The sequence below is a fragment of the Xyrauchen texanus genome, chromosome 40 (genome assembly GCF_025860055.1).
Source record: "Xyrauchen texanus isolate HMW12.3.18 chromosome 40, RBS_HiC_50CHRs, whole genome shotgun sequence".
Taxonomy (NCBI): domain Eukaryota; kingdom Metazoa; phylum Chordata; class Actinopteri; order Cypriniformes; family Catostomidae; genus Xyrauchen; species Xyrauchen texanus.
The window spans coordinates 12,794,984-12,802,135 of record NC_068315.1 but is presented as its reverse complement, the minus strand read 5'-3'; positions in this window follow the sequence as shown (position 1 = coordinate 12,802,135).

Here is a 7,152-nt window from a genome sequence, read left to right as displayed (position 1 = left end):
TTGTGCTCCTACTCTTATATTATTTTATTTTTATTTTTTATTTGACCTTTATTTAACCATGAAATCAAAACTCTTGAGATTTAAAATACCTTTTACAAGAGGGTCCTGGCCAAGACAGACAGCACACTTAAGTTAAAACATTAGTTTACATATCCATCCATCGTCAACCGCTTATCCTGTGTACAGGGTCGCGGGTAGTTTACATATATGCATGTTAAATGGATAGATATAGCATTTTAGCTTAGCGTAATGCTCTCAGTTTACACAAGGTTTATTTCTATTTCTTCTGCGCCAAACTTACTTCAAACGTACTTCTCTGTCTGCTCGTATGAATGTAACACTTCATAAAAAAGTGTTCACCACTGCTCAAATGCATTTTGGATCGCATAATTTATATTTATAAATGTTTTCCATCTGAAAGGACTAAATATTAAATGAAACAAATGACAATAAAATGCAAAGTAATCTCGTTAGTAATCAAAATACTTTTTGAATGTAACTGTATTATAATTACCAATTATATAAATTGTAACTGTATTGGAATACAGTTACTTACATTTTGTATTTTTAATGCATAATCCTGTTACATGTATTCCATTACTCCCCAACCCTGTATGTATGTATGTATGTTTGTGTATATATCTATCTATCTATCTATCTATCTATCTATCTATCTATCTATCTATCTATCTATCTATCTATCTATCTATCTATCTATCTATCTATCTATCTATCTATCTATCTATCTATCTATCTATCTATCTATCTATCTATCTATCTATCTATATATGTATATATGTATATATATATATATATACTTATTTTGCAACCCTTCCCAGTAAGCTTGCATAGTGATTTGCATACATAGCGTGATTTCATTCTGGGATCTGACATACAGAGCTGTGTTGAAAGCTTGAAGCCCAATCCAACCTGTCGTCACATGTCTGCACCCTATTGTATTTTAACACTAGCACAATGGATGTTCCCCAGAGAACATTCATTGGTTCAGGCAGCTTCACCAAATGGATGCTGACAAATATTTAACTAGACTGTATATCACATGTGACAGTTGACAGGCACTTCTTGTTTGAGACAATGCTGTCAGTCACCTTGAGCCTCAGGAGGAGGAACCGGACAAAGAAATATCAGACTGATGACAGACAAATAGTGTTAAATATTTTCTCAACTTTAATGGGGTAGTTCACCCCTTTAACTAATTCAAGTTCTGTCATTTACTCACCCTCATGTTGGTCCAAACCAGGGTCAGAAATGAAAGGAATAGTTCACCCAAAAATACAAATTCCCTCATCATTTACTCACCCTCATGCCATCCCAGATGTGTATGGCTTTCTTTCTTCAGCAGAAAAGAAAAAAAGATTTCTAGAAGAATATCTCTGCTCTGAAGGTCCGCACAATGCAAGTGAATGTTGACCATAATTTTGAAGCTCCAAAAAGCACATAAAGGCCTCATAAATGTTATTCATAAGACTCCCAAAGGTCTAATCCATGTCTTCTGAAGTGATCCAATCGTTTTTTCACTATATAGTTTGGCATCTGCATTCTCATTGATCATGATTTCAAGCATCCTCATGCCATCCCTGATTTGTTTTACTTTCTTTCACAAATTAAGATTTTAAGAAGAATATTTTAGCTCTGTAGGCCCATACAATGTAAGTGAATGGTGACTAAAACTTTGAAGCTCTAAAAAGCACATAAAGGCAGCATAAAGGTTTTCCAGCATTTAAGTAATCCATAAGACTCCAGTGGTTTAATCCATATCTTCTTAAGTGATCTAATTGATGGATTAAACCAAAATAAAAACAATTTTCACTGTGCATCTTGCTATTGCAGTCTCTAGGCATGAGCATACATTTTAAGCATGATTACACTTACACTTCCTCATGCTTGACCCATGCTGTAGCCTGACATGTGCACTGTCCCACACCCTCTTGTTCAGCTTAATCCAATCGTCCACTGCTGCCACTGTAGATGGTTCTCCTGACCAAGGCAACATTGGGGTTGGTAGCCCAGCACGCATTGGAAGGGGGATAGTCCCGTAGAGGTATGAGTGAGGGAATTCGGTGCGTATTCAGCCCATGGCAAGAAGTCACTCCACTTTTCCCGTTCACGGCTACAGAATCTTCAAAGATATCTGCCATTCTATTGGCTTAAACGTTCCACTGGTCCGTTGGCTTGGGGGTGATAGCCTGAGGTTAGACTCCATTGGATCTCCTCTGGTAATCCATAGACTGAATACTTGGTGAAATAGAGCATAGCAGTTTCCATAGCCATGGATAAACCCTTGAGAGGGACAAGTCTACATGATTTTGAGAATCGGTCGATAATTACCAGCATGGTGGCGTATCCATTGGAGTTTGGCATGTCAGTGACGAAATCGATGGACAGGTGGGACCATGGTTTTGGGGTATTGGTAGTGGTTGAAGTAATCCCATGGGCAGTTACCTGGGAGTCTTAGACTGTGCACACACTTGATAAGACTTCACATATTTAATAACTTCACAAATCATAGATGGCCACCAGAAGGAATTACGTACCATACTGATTGTTCTTTGGATGAAAGGGTGTCCTGTGCTCAATGAAGTGTGGACCCATTGGATAGATCTCAGATGTACAGCTTGTGGTACAAAGTGCTTGGTTGGTGGGTAGTTAGGTGGTGACGGGTTGTACTGTTGTGCTCGTTGTAATTCTTCCATGACATCCAAACTTATTGGTGCAATGATGACAGATGGTGGCAGGATGGATCCAGGATGAGGTTGGATGTGGGGTGGATCATGCCTGCGTGAAAGTACATCTGCTTTGCTATTCTTGCTGCCAGGGTGGTAAGTGACTTTAAAATTTAACCTGGTGAAGAACAATGACCATCAGGCTTGATGTGGATTCAGTCTCTCGGCTGCCTTGATGTATTCAAGGTTCTTGTGATCAGTGATAACTTGGAACGGGTGGACTGCCCCCTCTAACCAGTGACGCCAATTCCTTGTTCCCCACATCATAGTTTTGTTCAGTTGCATTTAACTTTCTGGAGAAGAATGCACAAGGGTAAAGCTTGCCTGGGGTACCGTGACATTGTGACATTGTCCAATCACACAATCAGAAGCATCTACTTCAACGACGAAAGGAAGATTGGGGTCGGGGTATTTGAGTATAGGAGTGGTCGTGAAGCTTGACTTGAGGGAGATGAAGCTATATATATATATGTGTGTGTGCGGTAAACAGGAAATGAACAGTGAACAAATGGGTGAGATTAGTATTCGGGAGAGGGCTCCCTCTGGTGGTTGGTAGGATGGGTAACAACCTCAGATGTTACACCCTTTAACTTGGATTTTTTTAGTTAAATGTGAACACTTATGGAAAGACATTTACCCTTCATCTAATCGAGCATGACCTGACATGGCACATATTGGTATTTCTTGCAGTAAAGAATAAGCAGTTTGTGGCAGAGAAGAACGGGTACAACTCTATCCTAATTCTGCAATGCTATTTTATATGCTCCTTGCCACATGTGATATTATTAATTATCAGTCTATCTCCCTTTTAACTGATCCAAATAATCTTGAGAGCCATTATGTTAAAGGATCAGAGATCTTCCTGGCAATTTTTCCACTGTTTTATTAGTGAACATTTTGGATTTAATCTTCATTTAACCATTTCACAGTTCATTCAGTCAGTTGCACAGACTGTTTAACTCTACAGCCTCTTTCAAACATGCAACTTGGTAACTTGCAGTAAAATCATTGCATTACCTTAACTGGTAAATGCACCACATCTGCTATTCATGCAATGGTTTCTCTTTTTTTCCATTTTTCTACCATTCACACATCAGCACAAAAATGGCATTAAAGTCTGAGATACAGTTAAAATATGAACAGAAAATTATCACACATTTACCAACTATGTTAATGGGTACAGACAAAAACTGTGCATCACAAACTAAACGGAGTATCGATTTACATTAAGTGCAAATATCAAATATTTTTGGCAGAGGCTATTTACACTAACTCCGCCCACCACTGCTCAGACCAAACTCAAGACAGCCATGACAGATTTATTTGGGGTCAACTGCGGGTGGGCATATTTGAATTTTTCGCAATGGGGCAGAGACATTAAACTGGTTAATGGGTTAGACATTTAGTTGATTAAGAGATTGGATAAGATACTAAGTGACTATTTTCTCCTTATTGTAGTAACCATGTGTTTTGGTGGAAACTACATAGTTCTGATTTACTAACCATGGTGTTACTACAGTAACATGTTGTTAATAGTAGTTAATAGTAACCATGTAAATTGTGTGGTTACTATGATTTTACTATAAAAATACCATGGTGATGCTACGGTTACTGTAGTAAAACCATGGTTGATTTTTGTAAGATAGGGTTAGGGGTTGGTGTAGGGTGTCTATGGGACTCCAAATAAACACAATAAAAATGCTGCAGTGATGCCTCTATATAGTATGTTAGTGTTTAAACAGGGGTGTAAGAGTATCTGCCACTATATGCACTAGAGTGCAAATAGCATCTAAAGCTTTTTACTCTCAGTGCAAATAGCCTCTACCCAAACTAAACAACTGAGGATCACTCCGTCTTCTAAGTCGAACCGATCACAAACTCATGTGGAAACACATGATTATTATTATTATTATTATTATTATTATTATTAATATTTATTTTACCATGGTGATGAACCTTGAGTCCTTTCCATTTTAGCTTTACTGACTTGCCTACATCAAGGCAGGATGGCCTGACCCAAAGGGAAGCATTCTGTTTTGATGTGTCTGAAAAAACTATTCACAAAATCCAATACAACAGAATTTCTTAGAAATATCCTAGGAGGAATTATTCCATCGAGCCATAAATTGAAACAGTTACAGGTTTAATTACGCTTGGCTAGTTATGCTTTTAATGCAACAACGACTGGATCAGGGACCTTTCAGCATTCTCCAGGGCAATTGCTTTGTAAATTTAAATTAGCATGCTAATACATCCATATTGAATAGCATTGTAGTGTAACTGCTTATAATGAGTCACAGAGATAAAAAACAAAACAAAAACAAAACAACAACAGGCACAAGCACACTTCTGAAAAAACATAAGGGCATTGCATGAAACCTAGCAGCTGTTCCATTGCTGATAAAACAAGCAAGTCTTTAGTTGGAGACACTGCTTTCATTAAGCAAAGTAGGTGACAGAGTAAAAGTTTGTCCCAAGGCATTACAATCCAGAGACCTAGCATTATGGTGATTAGTGGGTGGTCTGCTTGTAAAAATGGAAGCTCTTATAGTTTAAAGAAGAATTTAAGAGGGTGACAGATTTACAAGATAAACCACATATATTACATATCGGCAATATAGACATGCATATCTGTGCAGTGTAAACATTCAGCTTCTAACCTTCTTTCTAACCTGTAAATATAAGAAAGCTCTTTATGGCATCACTGTCAAGTTATTTGGTTTCTCTGTTTAACCGAACTCATTTTTGTAACAACAAAGTGGCTAAAAGGAATAGTTCATCCAAAAAAAAAATGTCTTATAATTTATTCACTCTTATGCCGTTTCAAACTCGTATGACTTTCTTTCTCCTGTGGAACACAAACAACGATATTTTGAAGGCTACATGATGTGTTTTTGTCCATTTAATGCAAGTCAATGGGGTCCAAAACTTTCCTGAGTGGTTTAATCCACACCTCCTGAAGCAATACGACTGTTTTTGGGTGAGAAACATACTTAAATGTAACTCCTTATTCACAATAAATCTTGACATCTGCCATGGGCGGCGCCAGGGGTGTGCTACCGGGGCTTAAGGAACTAATGTTTTCATTAAAGTCCCAAATGTTTTTATCATCAAGTAGCAATATCATAAGTACAAGTGCTACGTAATAAGTATTATAATAAGTATATTTAAAGATTTACTGTATTGTATAAATGACACCTCACAGATGTAACATTTAAACTTGTATTATAAAGTGTATTATATACCAATATTTCATCAAAGGCTGGCCCCTTACATACAGTGCATCCGGAAAGTATTCACAGCACTTCACTTTTTCCACATATTGTTGTGTTACAGCCTTATTCCAAAATTGATTAAATTAATTATTTTTCTCAAAATTCTACAAACAATACCCCATAATGACCCCAATATTCTGCCATTATATCCTTTTTGGAGCTTGAAAGTTTGGGACCATATTGACTTGCATTGTATCTAACTTTTTCCTGAACGTGGAAGAATTCCATGATTGGACTGTTTTCAATTTCCGGTCTCCAATGTTTTCACTCACATCGGCATATATTCTTAGTGAGTAATGTAATATTTAAGGTATTACATTTGTAAAAATAGTCAAAAAACATGTTGATACTTCACAGTGTCGAGATGACCATTTTTTTATAGACGGTGCCTCACTGTGTGTAGATGGCATGAAGTGATGCTCCGAGGTTAGTTACATTGATATAATTAAATATTCTGAGTTGTTATGACAACTGCTGTTCTCCTCTGGATCACTCATTTTGGCAGTTGTTACTTGCCGTCTCTAGACCAGAAATACAAAGTAGACAAATAGAATCATCATGGCACTGCCCAGTGGTTGCTCATGAAAACTGAATACACCGATTAGCAACAACATTAAAACCACCTTCCTAATATTGTGTAGGTCCCCCTCGTGCCGCCAAACAGCGCCAACCCACATCTCAGAGTAGCATTCTGAGATCCTTTTCTTCTCAACACAATTGTACAGAGCAATTATCCGAGTTACATTAGTGGACCAGTCTGGCCATTCTCTAATCAGCAAGGCATTTCCGTCCACAGAACTGCCGTTCACTGCATGTTTTTTTGTTTTTGGCACCATTAGGAGTAAATTCTAGAGACTGCTGTGCATGAAAATCCCAGGAGATCAGCAGTTACAGAAATACTCAAACCAGCCCATCTGGCACCAACAATCATGCTATGCAATTATCTAATCAGCCAATCGTGTTGCAACAGTACAGTGTATGAAATCATGCAGATATGGGTCAGCAGCTTCAGTTAATGTTCACATCAACCATCAGAATGGGTAAAAAAAATGTATCTCAATTATTTGGACTGTGGCATGATTGTTGCTGCCAAATGGGCTGGTTTGCGAATTTCTGTAACTGCTGATCTACTG